Raw genomic sequence first — 14,267 nt, 5'->3', positions numbered from 1 at the left:
GTGGTCCTGCTGCCCAGCCCCACACGGCTGCTCATGCCCGACTCTGTGGGGCGGCTACTTCCCGTGGGGCGGCTCCTCTCGGCCTTGTCCGTGTCCCCATCCACAGCGTTGTTCTTGTCCGTCTCCACCCCCGGCAGCTCCTCTCGAGCACACTGGGGCCACGTGGCCTCCAGCAGCCCCGGCTGGTCTTGCACCTCCATGCTGGCGTGGGGCTGGCAGGGCTCCCCGGGAGGGGTCCCACCGCAGGACCCCCTGCTGTCCTCCGCCATCCCTTGCTGCTGGGTCAGTACTTCCCGCAGCAGCTCACAGCGCTGCTCGGTCTCTGCCATGGTGTCCCGGATGGCTCGGATGAGCTCCAGGACAAGCTCTTCACTGAGCGGGGCTGTGGCTGGGGGGCTGCTGGGGGGCGGCTCCACGTCACTCTGTGCCCTGTCCCCACTGTCCACAGGAGCCTGCTCTTGCTCGGTCACTGCTGGCACCTCCACTGGAGGCTCCTGGTGAGGGGCTGGCCCCGGCTCCCTCACCGGCCCCTTGACAGCCTTTGGAGACCAGGGGAATCTTGAGCGGGTGGGCGCTGCCAGCTCCGCCATCGCACCGGGCCAGGGCTCTGGGAAGGAGTAGAGGGAGCCCATGGAAATGGAGCTGCCCCACGACTGGGAGGCCAGGGAGCCCAGGGAGTCCATGGAGGCCAGCGGGGCACACGGGGACAGGCTCTCCCTGCTCCAGGCGTCCGCTCTCGCCCTGCAGAGGAGGAGAGGGAAGAGACCCTGCTGCAGCCCGGCCCCTCCCGCAGGACCCACGGGCATCACCCCCTCCTCGGCCAGCGAGCAGGGCTCCCTAGCACGGGCAGGGGCAGGGCATGGGGTGGGGCATGGGTCAGGGTCTGAGGGTCTCCCCCAGCACTCACCACATCTCCGGGGTCAATGTGGGATTCTCCACTCCTCCATGTTCCCAAGAAGCACCTGCCGAGGGAGGAGATGGAGTGAGTGGCTGGCAGCCCCCGGCACAGCCGGGGGTCAGGGCTGCCGTGGGGTGTCGGCTGTTTGCAGGGCGCTCGGTGCCGGGGCCACTCACCCCTCTCTTCCTGCGGCCGCGCTCTTGCCGCGCTCCTCCGGCGCATCGAATTCTTCCAGGATCTCTGCAGGATACGCAGAAGCTGGGTGAGATGGGAGCAGCTCCCGGCCCCACGCTGCAGCCCCCCATGCCTCTCCGTGCCACATGAGGTCACAACAGGCTGCCCGATCCCACCCCACCCCACGGCACAGCACAGCACAGCGCAGCGGTCACCTACCCATTGCCGCTTGGCCCACAGCAATGCCGAGACCGTGCTGAGCTGCAGCACCAGCATCAGGATCGGGAGCAGCTCAGCCGGGATGGGGCCGTTGGAGCGCCCCATGGCACTGGCTCCGGTGCAGTCGTGACTCTGCGAGTCACCAGCACAAGCCTGCGATGCAGATCCCCAGTGACCTCCTGGGGCCCCAGGGACAGAACCCCAACACTGCCGGTGTGGCAGAGGCTGAGGCTGCAGTCTGCTGAGACAATGCCAGACTGCGGTGCCCACCGCCTGCTGCCTGCTCTGGCGGGGCCCCGCCCCCCCCCCCCTTTTATAGTCCGGCAGGTGGGCAGAGCCCCCTTTGTGACAGCGTGGGCAGGCAGAGACCCCTTTGTGACAGCATGGGCTGGCAGAGCATCATCTGCCACACCTGCTGCCCCCCGCACCCTTCCTCGGCTGGTGTGGGCAGATGCGAGGGGCTCAGGAGGGGCCGGGACGTCCCCCTGCAGATCAGGGGTGACAGCTGTTGGAAGCCCACACTCTGCAGGACGAGGGACCCTGGGGGGCCTTCCCGGGGGGGACAAGGAGGAAGAGGAGGAGGAGAAGGCCCGCCACCGCTGGCCCTCCAGCCAAGAGCAGCAGTGGCCAGAGCTTTGAAGTTGCAGAAGATCCCCTGGATGCTGAGCCCAGATGGTGCCCGAACCCAGCGCGGGTCCCTCCCTGCTCGGCCCAGCCCCCGGCTGCGTGACCCCAGTGTTGTGTTAATAGTAAGAGTCTGAGGAGTGGCTGGGGGGAGACCCTACCGTTGAGTCACGAGGTTCACACAGGACCCCTTTGCTTTCTAAACTCCTCCAAGAGGAGTTAGGCGTGGCTAAGCCCAGTCTCAGTCTTAGACTTGGTCAGTGGTTTTTTCCTAAGGGTTGAAGAAGTATTTGTTGTTAGTCACTAATCTGGCAGATGCGCAGGCCGGTTGTGTTCAATGAGACCCATTAAGGCTAGATTAATGAATAGTGCAATTCATTAAAGCAACAAATACACAGGTTCTTTGTATTACTGGTGATAAATCTGATGGTTATAAAACACACATAAATACCAAAGATACACATAACACTGCTAGGCTATAAGTGTGCTAAACAAATATGAGGGGACTCTGCATTGGAGATTTACAGGACGACTCCAATGCCTTAGAGATTTACGTGAAACAAACATGAAGAAGTGACTCAGGGTGGTACACAATGGTATCTTCCCCAACACCCTCTTTCTCTTTACAAATTTTATACTAATTTTTACCTTTTAGGTGGACTTGACTGACTATAGTCATACACACCGTTATTATGATTGGTGTAAAATTTCATCGCTTTGCTTTTAAAGGTGTAGACTAGAAAAATTCAAAGTGCGTGCCCAGTAAGGGGCGATCACACCTTAGAGACAGGTATCTTTTGGGATGTAGGTGTGTTTTGGCCCCGGGGGAGGGAGTAGGAAGCCCATGGAGAAGAACCTGGGGGTGCCATTGTAAGTAACCAGGGTGATGAAGTTAACCAAACACGGGTGCTGCTCTATCATCCAACTGAACATTAAGTCTGGGGACAATCAGTGTATTCTTTAATCATTAATGCAATAGATAATGTGTTTCTGTCAGAATCCCTCTCCTATCAGACTCAAAGCCTAATTTTTAGATCCCAAAACCCTCACTCCCAGTGCTCAGGCTCCAAACCTCTGTTTTAAGGGCTAAATTACAGCCTCACGTTTAGGTAGCAATGGTTCAGGGTATAAATGGTTGGGAGTTACTAATACAATCTAGTGTAGCTCAACTAAGGCTGGGACCCAGAGCCGAAACTTAGCCAGGATAAGGAGGCAGCCGAAACAAGAACAGCCTGCACGATGACTAAAGCTTGTTACTTTAGGGAGTCAGAGAGGCCTCGAGATTCGAAGTACCTAAACAAAGTCACGATGACGTTTGGCCTTAAGAAACGCAGCCGTACAGAGCCACAAAGGTGAGGAACTGCAGAGCAGAGACTAAACCAGAACAGAGCAGCCCTCACGGGCAGCACGTGCGTGATCTCAGAACCGAGTTTGCGGGAACACAAGAGTTAACTAGCGGACACAGGGAGGAAGAGTATGTCCTTCATCCAGAGCCCCCTGAGGAGCACCCGGAGACACCAATAGGCATGCGCAAATAACATCTGAATATGTGTATATTTTATCAGAAAGCTAATGAATATGTCTATGAAGCATGTACTTAATGGGCACAAAGACATCTGAGGGGTGCATGGTAGGAGGAGCGATCCCCTGTGCATCCGGCGCCGCAAATAAAGAATGCCTGCCTTCTAACACTACATTGGTGTTACGGGGTTTATTCCTGGTTTTGGTGACACCATGGCTGCTTCATCTGACACTGACTCCTTCCAGGAGTTCTGCGGGGCCCGCAGGAGCTGGGTGGGACAGGGGCAGCTCCCGGCCCCACGCCACTGTCACGGAGCTATGCTAGAACTAACCCAGACCAAGGACAAACTGGAACATCCAAAAGCACACCAAAAGCCCATGAGAAACAGGGGCCAACTGCAACCAGTCCATCCTCCGCTGACATTTCATGCATGACAGGCTCGAGCTGTCGGTCGGGGTATTGTCACTCCACGTTTCCAGCCAAGGACGATGGCCCACAGCATGTCCCCCCTGTCCCTCCCCAAGGGGAGCTCTCTCCCTCTCCCGGGGACCCCGAAGGTACAGACGCTCGCGGGGGTCCGAGGGCTCCCTCGAGGGTGTTTCCAGGAGGAATCACTCACCTAAATGCCTTCTTCGCCTCAGTCTTTAACTACCAGTCCAGTCATCCCCCTGAGCTGGAAGACAGGGACAGAGAGCAGAATAAATCCACCATAATCCAGGAGGAAGCAGTTTACGACCTGCTGCTCCACCTGGACACTCACAAATCTATGGGGCCAGATGGGATCCACCCAAGAGCACTGAGGGAACTGGCAGAGGAGCTTGCCAAGCCACTCTCCATCATTAACCAGCAGCCCTGGTTAACAAGGGAGGTCCCAGATGACTGGAGGCTTGCTGATGTGACGCCCATCTACAAGGACCAGAAGGAGGACCTAGGGAACTACAGACCTGTCAGCCTGACTTCAGTACCGGGTAAGATTATGGAGCGATACATCTAGAGGGAGTGCACTAGACAAGTGCAGGACAACCAGGGGATCAGGGAATGAACCTTCCTGACCAAGCTCATCTCCTTCTATGACCATGTGACCCACCTAGTGGATGGGGGAAAGGCTGTGGATGTTGTCTTCCAGGACTTAGAAAAGGCTTTGACACGGTCTCCCACTGTATCCTCCTAGCGAAACAGGTAGCTCATGGCTTGGATGGGTGTACTCTTCACTGGGTAAAAAACTGCCTGGATGGCTGAGCCCAGAGAGTTGTGGTGAACAGAGTTAATCCAGCTGGTGGCCAGTCATCACAAGCGGGGTTCCCCAAGGCTCAGTGTTGGGGCCAATCTTGTTTAATGTCTTTTTCAATTATCTCAATGAGGGGATTGAGTGCACCCTCAGTAAGTTTGCAGACGACATCGTGTTGGGCGGGAGTATCGATCTGCTCGAGGATAGGAAGGCTCTACAGAGGGATCTGGACAGGCTGGATCAATGGGCTGAGGCCAATTGTATGAGGTTCAACAAGGCCAAGTGCTGGGTCCTGCTCTTGGGTCACAACAACCCCATGCAACGCTACAGGCTTGGGGAAGAGTGGCTGGAGAGCTGCCTGGCAGAAAATGACCTGGGGGTGTTGGTTGACAGCCAGCTGAACATGAGGGAGCAGTATGCCCGGGTGGCCAAGAAGGCCAACAGCATCCTGGCTTGTATCAGGAATAGTGTGGCCAGCAGGAGCAGGGAGGTGATCATGCCCCTGTGCTTGGCACTGATGAAGCCGCACCTTGAGTACTGTGTTCAGTTTTGGGCCCCTCACTACAAGAAGGACATTGAGTTGCTGGAGCATGTCCAGAGGAGGGCAATGAAGTTGGTGAAGGGTCTGGAGAGCAGGTCTTACAAGAAGAAATTGAGGGAAGTGGGGTTGTTTAGTGTGGAGGAGTTTGAGGGGAGACCTTATTGCCCTCTACAACTACCTGAAAGGAAGTTGTAGTGAGGTGAGTGTTGGTCTCTTCTCCCAGGTCACTAGTGATAGAACGAGAGGAAACAGCTTCAAGCTGCATCAGGGGAGGTTTAGGTTGGATATTGGTAAAAATTTCTTCATTGAGAGAGTGGTGAGGCATTGGAACAGGCTGCCCAGAGTGGTGGTGGAGTCACCATCCCTGGAGGTGTTCAAAAAACATGTAGATGTGACACTTCATGGCATGATTTAGGAGATATGGTAGTGTTGTGCTGACGGTTGGACTTGATGATCTTCGAGGTCTTTTCCAACGTTAATGATTCTATGATTCTATGAGATTGAAGGGTGAGTTGCTTCTTCTAAATGCTGTGCTCTGAAGACAAACTCCAGGACCACATGTTCTTTGGGGATAGCAATCTCTAGTGGCTGCATGATATGAAACTGCACCACAGCATCCCCTCAGAAACAGCTGGTGAACTGAACTCCAAGAGTTCAGGATCATTTCAGTCTCCAGCCTAGCTCACGTGGGAGAGGTTGGATTTCCGCCTAAGCTGCTTTCTATGGCACCAGCGGGACAGTCAATGACTGCACATTTAACTCAAGATGTGTAAAACATCACTAGTAGAACTGATGCCCTGACAGGAAGGATGCTAAATTAAAGCAAAACAGTCTCATTCTATTAACACATTTCCTGGCATGAATCAGGGGTAACTTCATTGGTTCAAATCAAGTTACTCCACAACAAATCCTGTAGGGACATGACTGACATTATCCCTGATTCCAGTTTTTTGAAGTAGCATAAGAAGATGGTGTGCTGGGTGCCCATGGCATTGCAAGTTTTTTCACTGCAGGAGCAAAGACGTCTGTGGAATAGCTCTTGACACTTCTAAGCCTGTGCATGAATTACTGCACATACTGCAGATCAGTAGGGGAAAAATACCAAAGAGGTCCTATTTTCCTCTGCAAGTTGTCAAGTTATGTTTTCATTTTTAAATACTTTTAAGTACTTTTAAACACTAGGATCTCCGAGGTGGGTTAAAAAAATCAAACCCTAGAAGTATTTTCTAAGCTTGATTAATTTCATGTCTGTAGGTGGCATCCACCTGCAAACCTCCAGAAGCTGCCTCCTGGACTTAGACTCCACACAATGATGGAGGGATGTAGGGCAGGTTTCTAATTACTGCTTGCCATCACCTTGTGCTGGTTTTGGCTGAGAAGGGGTTAATTCTCCTCACTGGGGGGGTCGGCTACCTTTCCAGCTTCCCGCGCTCTGCCGCGTGGCGGGGGGGGGGCTGGGAGGGGCGGGGCCGTGGCGGGTGCGGCTGACCCCGACTGGCCAATGGCAGGTTCATTCCATACCATGTGACACCGTGACCAGTACATTAAGGGGGAGCAGGTTGCGGCTCGGGAGCGGCGTGGCCGTGGGTCGGCGGGTGGCTGCGGTGCGGGCAGTTTGTTTCGGCGGTTCGTTTTGGCGGTTCGTTCCCTCTCTCCCCTCCCCTGGGGTTTTGCGCCTCTCGTTGTTCTCCTTTACATTGCATTTCTGTTGTTGTTTCTTTTAACGTTAATTGTTAAACTGTTCTTATCCCAACCCACGAGCGTTACCCTCCTGATTCCCTCCCCCATCTACCAGTGGGGGAGTGAGCGAGCGACTGTGTGGGGCTGAGCTGCCGGCTAAACCATGACACACCTCTAACTATACGTTTAACTGTCAAGGCTTTTTTGACAAATTACAGGCAAGTGCGTGGCCTGTCCTATCAACTGTAAAATAGCAAGTCCCATGATTCATCCTAATGAAGGGATGATCTCCGTCCTGAGACCAGGCAGTACCCTGGCCTGACATTCATACTCTTAAGTATTGAACAGAATTGTGTCTTTTAAAATTGGCTCTTAGTACAAAGAAGTGCATGGGCGCTGAAGGGAGGGCCACACAGGTACGTTTTCATAACTCCTCCCTTACCCAGCTATGGAACATCCCTTGGAAAAGAAAAGTAGGAAAATTAATTGTTTTCTTCTACAAAGAATGTGAAAATTACTAGGTGGCTTTAACCATGTAGAAGTCCTTTTAGAAGGATCATACTGCACTTTTTTGTATTAAAAGCTTAACAATGCTTTTATGTTGTCTGATCCTCAGAAGCCGCCATCACGGATTCTCACACTATAATGACATAGAAAACCTTGTAATACTTTAAAATATTATTTGTCACAGCTGAACTCCCTTTTTAACAGGTTTCTAAAGCTATGCATTAGAAAAACACCATTGCCTTGTCTCCATTGCATACATCAAGGGCAGAATTGTGGACTGAATCAACTGCTACTGTCCCACTACTTGATTATGCCTCTTTTTTGAAGGAAAATCAAGAAAGTGCAACGCATGAGGAGATTAAGAATTAAGTGGGATCAGACTTCATATGGTTATGTTTTCTGAGGCCATCTGGTTAGTAGCACATATTAAGAGAGTGAGACAGCTGCTCTAAGTATAACAGTAAAGTTGATGAATGCAGATTAAAACCACCAAGACTCTAGCATTTGACGATATCAGCCTGGGGAGACACTACACATGTCCTAGTAAACAACTTGGTGTCATCACCTGAAATATTCTCCATGCATTGACTTGTGTAATTGGATCTTTTATATAATATCATATGGTTTTGTCCAGGCCATCTGGAATACAAGCTGCCAAAAGCCATGAGAAGTTTGCTGCTAGCTTGCTTCAGTACATGTAGTTGTGGGGTTTTTTAAAGAACAAGAGAAATGCAAATAACAAGGTGTCAAAATATTGGAGGAGAATTTCACTAAAACTTCACTGTGGAAACAGGTGGCCTCATAAATTTTAACAGACTGAAATATACACATTGAAGCAAGACGACTGTCTTACCTTTTCTCTTCATTGTAAACAAAATTATTGTTCTTTAAGCCACATTATCATCCTTCTTCACCATAAGCTTCTGGAGCACATCACACTTATATTTTGCCTGCTGAACACAAAAGTGCAATTCAGTCAAGTGAGTAAGCTTATGCTTTCCTGAAGTGTACTGGGATAAGTTGTGCACTTCAATTTAGGCATGTTCAGAAATGTTTCATTAAATTTTGGTCACAGTCCCCTTCTCCACAAAGCTGTTGTTTTTACTTTCTTCTGAATTATAGATGTCACGAAGGTAAGAGGCCAGACTTTGAGCACCTGATGCAGACTGAAAAGTCATTATTTCCAGTTGTGAAGCACACCTTCTTAATTGCTTACCTAGAGCTAGCAACAGAACAGAGTTGGCTGAGTTTGGGACCCTGTTGGTCTGGCTGCCCACGCACACAACTGGAGCTGTAGGTCTGCATTTGGCTAACCTGAACCTTGAGGAAATCCAGGACATGAGATCCTGTGCCCATCAGTGTTGATACAGCTGAAGAAGTATTAGAAGGCAAAGTAGATATTGCACCCTGTCTTGTGTACCTATCTGTGATGTGCAGGAAGCTAAACAGATTTTTTCTTTGTTTACTTTTTTGTTTCTGCTCAGGTGACAAATTGAAATTTGTTTGCCCTACACTTTGTGAATGACTCTGTCATGGCTGGACACAAAACAGAATTTATCACAAACAATACTCCATGAAATTAAATCTGATTCAGGCAGAAATAAATTTTTATTATTTCTGTTTGAGACCATCTTTTCTTTTTTTTTTTTTTCTGCCTTGGTAGACATCCATTTAACTGGAATCATTAACTCTATTGAGGGAAGAAGTCTTTGTTAATAACTCAGTGTTTCCTCTGTTCTGCTCAAGTTTGAAATGGCACGTGGTGATGGGTTGGCATCATTCAATAGATTGTTTCATTTCTGGGTGCATTCAGAGTTGTTTTACCTTCAATATATTCTCTGACTGGAAAGGCAAAATGACATGTATAGTATCAAGACTGAAATCATCGGATGCCAATATTACACTCTTGGAGGCCTTTTCTTTACCATGGTTTTAGCCATGGAGATTTTACTTACTCTGACCAGAGCCAGTTGTAGAAGCAGTTACAATGCAGAGATAAGTGTAGGCTCCAGGCTTAGTTCCTGGAAAAGCTGCTTGTTTGAATGTTTTGTGTTACAGAACTGGTGAATATTTGTAGATAAGATACACCAAATGTACTGCCAGTCACTGCATCATTGCTTTCTTCTAGACAAGGAAACAGGAATCCACCATATCTGCTGGGATGTGGTAGGAAGCAGACAATGCTCAGGCTCTTTCCCCACCTGAATCGCATATGGGAGCAGTCATCTGCTCATGAGCAGATCACTATGGTATTGGGACCACAGTCTGATTTAATAATTAAATTTAAAAATGAAATTAAAATGAATTAATTTATTAAATAAAATAAATTAAATTATTTAAAAAGGCAAACTATGGGAAATGCAAGGCAGGCAATTACAAGGATTGCAGTGTTGGTTCACCCCTGAGAACTTAAAAGTTTTAAAACAAGTAAGGGCAGCATCAGCTTGACATTTTTCATATTATTGAAGTGAAAACAAGAAAGGGAGTACATATGACATATTTTTACCCATTTGTAAGTGACATAAAAGAAACGACCTCTCTACAACAGCAAAAAAGTTTTCTTCTCTGTTTTTGAGCAGTAAGTCTCAATTTGCATTATTGTCACATATTGAGAACAGAGAAGTACATTGACTTTCTCATGGGTAAAAGCTGTGGTGCTTCCCACAAAAAGACAAAGTAATGTGGGGAGTTCCCTTGATCTCCACATGCACTTTGTCCTTTCACAATGGGTAGCAAATTCTGCCTGACTGTAGCAAGAGCAGGCAAGAATTTTGAGCATGAACGCGAGAAGATTAGCAGGAGCTCAGTGAACCATACAGAAAGCAAAAATAAAGCTACCTGTATCAGAGACACAGAATTTTGTAACACAATACTCTCCAATCTTCCATATGAAAATTTCTCTATTCATGACCTATTCAAGCAGCTACACCATTTGAGTGGTGTAATTCACCTTTGTAGACCACAGCTCAATGACTAATAAGAAGCTGGGACAACACAGGTTTCTATGGAGATTAGGTGAGATTTGTCTCTCTGACATTTGCCTCAACTCACTGAAGCTGGAAGCTAGTTCTGTTCATAGATGCAAATAGACAACGTAAACTGTGTATTTAATGGATGTGAGGAGAGCTGCTGATTGTGTGTGTGAAATGGGTCACCGTTTCACTGGCATATAAGAAGGAATTTTCAGCAATATTCAGCAATGCACAATCTGAGACACTTGCAGAGGTGTTCGAGAGGAATCAGTCATGCTCCTTCCTGGCTGTGCCTGTCTAAAATCCTGGTGACACTTCATGTAACAGAACAGTCTCTCTAAGGAGAACAATGTCTCCATGTTCACGTCTGCAGGTTCCGGTGGGTGAGCTTTCACTAAGCTGTGTGGTTTTTCTGGGGTTGTTCTGTGGTCCTTGTCCTCTTTCTGGGGAATGTTCTTTCCTTCAATGACTTCATTTATGACTATTGTATTTATTTATGACTATTCACCCTGCAGCTTCCTGACCAGGACCCACCATAGTAACCCAGTGCTTTGTCACTAGACCCCAGCAAGATTCTGGTTTGGCCCTCTTCTTCACTATGCTTGTATCAGTCTAAACTACGGAGCTGTCTTTCCATGTTCCTTATATCTCTGGAAAGAAGTTAATTCCTATGGACAAACAACAGAAAGAATGACATTAAACAGGAAAATCACAGGGAGTAATTTATTTCACAAAACAGTGCAGCTATTTCCCATGTTTGCTACGTGGGGCATTTATAGAAGTTGAAAACTGGTCTTTACCATTAGCAAAGCCAAGCATGTCATGTTTATTTGATAACACTACTATTTTTCCAGAAAGTATAAAAATGTTCTTAAACTAAGTTCCTTACATACGACAATTATTTAGTAAACAAAGAAACAAAGGGAAATAATTTATCGCATAGCCTTCTGTTGCACCTCAGAGACACTTCTCTAAACAAGTAAAGCTGTACTAATATAGGATTTTACCCCATGCTGTGTATAATATGAGAGAAATTTGCTACTTCAATCATAATTTCCTGTGGCAACAAGTCCAGAGTCCAGAAGAAGCTGGACTGGACATCACAGATGACTGTGGTATTTAGTGCTTCTTTGGCAGGACTTGCTTCTGCTCTAATGGGTGCGCTGGGGACCCACTTCGAAAGCAGAGACAAAATCAATTTGTTTTCACAGAATTTTCACCAATTTCGTAGGGCTAGAGCTGTGTTTACTCTTGATCTTTCTGATATTGAAGGAATTTACAATGCATTTCCACAATATCAACAGACCCTTATGTTAGTTATTAATTCAATGGACTGATTTAATTTGGAATACATAAGTGGGATTTTAAGATGTAATATGTGATTGTTACTTTGAAAAATTAAATTGCAACCTTGAAAAAAAGGTTATGAAGCATCAGCCAAAAAGCTATAGGTGCATTTTTATAGTAGTGGCTATTGGACAGATTTTTGACATATCATCTGATCTGTCTTACTTTGTCCTGATCTTGCATATTGATTTAGCAAAATGCTCAAACTTGTCTTCAAGCGATTAAGGTGAGGAGGAAGGGAATCTGTGAAAAAACCGAAGAAGTTCCCAAGAAAAGAAAAGAGGGAGTTTCCTTTAGCAAAAAGAATCTGGTCTGAAGCTAAATGTTTTAGATATTTTGAGAAATGCTGGAGGCATTCAACTCTAATTACCTTCAGCACGATTTGAGCACTTGTAACACTCAGCAGAACTATGCTGAACCTTGGAGGGTTGCATATTTGCATTTGCAGCCCTATTAACCTTACTGATACCTATTGATTGCACACCACATTTTATATCCTGCATATGTCCAGCTGACCTGATGTCAACACCTCTTCTTCCAGCAGTACAAACGTGCCTAATTTCAAAATGTTGGACTAGGAGTATCATGTTGCCTCATATTATTTTTGTCCTGTTTGTTAGAATTATGTCTCCTAGGAGATCAGGTACTGTGGAAAGAAAATAGATTGTCTCCTTTCAGTAGTTAGTAGCAGCTGAGGCCTGGGAAAGAGGGGACAGAGAAGCAGCTGATTCTGCCTTGTCTTCTGTGTTCGCTGCCTGGAGAAGTATAGGGATCCATGCATCAGAAATCATCACGAGGCAACTGAGCTAAGCCTGGTAACGATGACATATTATTGACTTAGGATAACAGCAGCCATGTACATTGCAGAGGGAAAAGGCTGCAGTTCTACATTTGCCAAGTCCCTTCTGTTTCCTCTGCTAAAGAAACAAATAATAAACGATGCCCTAAGAGAAGAAGGGGAAGAAGAATACCAATGTAAGCATCTCCCACTAATTTTCAGTCTGATTTAAAATGAAAGGTTCATATTGTAAGGCAGTCTAAGAGGGTCGGTAAATATAAGAGTAGATTTTAAAAAAGCTTCACAGCTTGAAGGCTGTTCAGCAAAATTGAAGATGGCACCAAGTTAGTGACCAATGAAAATATTAAATGCATGAAAGGATAATGTATTCATATTCAGAACAGCATTACATTACCAATTGGTTGTTTTATTATAATGTGCCCCAATTATCCTGTGCTACTAATGCAAATAAATTTTGATCAGTTGAATCAATAAGAAAATTTCATTATTACAGCTTCTTGTTCAGTTTTGAAGAGCCTGGAAACAATGAGGTCTTGATTATCCTTTGTGTAAATACTCATATTGCTTAATGCATTACTGGAAGACACTGAGATTTTACAGTGGTGATGGGCCACCATATTAGAATAGAATAGAATAGAATAGAATAGAATAGAATAGAATAGAATAGAATAGAATAGAATAGAAATCTCACTGAATGTATCTGAGTTACAAACTTTGCAGTGTTGGCTGATTTCAGGGAGTACTCTGTGACCTTTCTTTAGTCAGATGCTATGCTTGCTTTAGGGTGTGCCTTGGAGTGGGTCTGTGCAGAAGAAAGGTTGGTGCTGAGCAGTGGCACCCATGTTGCTCACATTTCAAGGCAGTTTCCCTCAGACTAGATCCAGTCTGGCCCCAGCGATGAACACCCATCAGAGACACTGATTAATTAATAGGAAATATGTCCTGGTCCTGTTTCATCCACAAGGAATCCTGTTTGTGCACTCCAAGGCCTTCTTATAAGGTGAACCAAACACAGTGAAAGGGGGATTGTTGACTCAGGTTTAAAGAGCACTCCTGATCTGAACTGAAATCCCAGTGCCAGTGTAATAGCATCATTGTTCTGTTGTAGCTGCATGAAAGTATTGTCATAATTTTCCAAAGACAGCTACACTTAATATCCTTACTATTTCTTCTCACTCTTTCTCTCACTCTTTTTCTCACTGCAATTGCTTGTCACAGCAGGCATTCCAATTTTTTTCTATATTCATTTAATAGTAAAAATTCTGCATTCTAATCAGTGAGCTCAGCATTGGTCATAGAAACCCACTGAAAAGGGAAGATGTGGCAGCTCATTATAAGACTTCATACCCACTGTTCTTTTAAAGTTTTGGACAGCATGATAGAACTGGTCAACATTTTTTACTTACAAACACTTTTTGATGGAAAAATGAAAAGACACTGAAAGATGAATCAGTGCAGTAAGAAACTGTTGATAATCAACTGGCTGTCTGCAACCACAGCTGATGGTAAAAAGGATGAACTTAAAAGAATACAGCTACTTGAATTAAAAGCTAAAACAGTAAGATATTTTTCTTTGGGCACAATGTCTGACAGTAACCAAACAACTGCAGCCTAGAGCTTGTGCTTTAAAGCAAGGTGTCAGGAAAACCACAAAGAGGAAAGCAGAGAGCTAGAGATGATGGCAGTGTTACACATCACACTTAAAAAAGCCTGGCTGTTATACAGTACTCTCATGACCATAGCCATGAAAGCTTGC

The 14,267-nt window shown here is 46.6% G+C and overlaps 1 long non-coding RNA gene across 1 annotated transcript; it reads right to left on the bottom strand.

The window, feature by feature from the left end:
• Window positions 1-545: 545 nt before the first annotated feature.
• On the bottom strand, window positions 546-1,146 carry LOC135310498 (uncharacterized). Its single transcript, XR_010370583.1, has 3 exons — window positions 1,075-1,146; window positions 908-962; window positions 546-741 (listed from the first exon to the last, which is right to left on the bottom strand). It is a non-coding gene; the product is annotated as an uncharacterized LOC135310498 (long non-coding RNA).
• Between the last annotated feature and the right edge of the window lie 13,121 nt (window positions 1,147-14,267).

The sequence above is a fragment of the Phalacrocorax carbo genome, chromosome 1 (genome assembly GCF_963921805.1).
Source record: "Phalacrocorax carbo chromosome 1, bPhaCar2.1, whole genome shotgun sequence".
NCBI lineage: Eukaryota > Metazoa > Chordata > Aves > Suliformes > Phalacrocoracidae > Phalacrocorax > Phalacrocorax carbo.
This window is presented reverse-complemented; position numbering and strand designations above follow the sequence as displayed.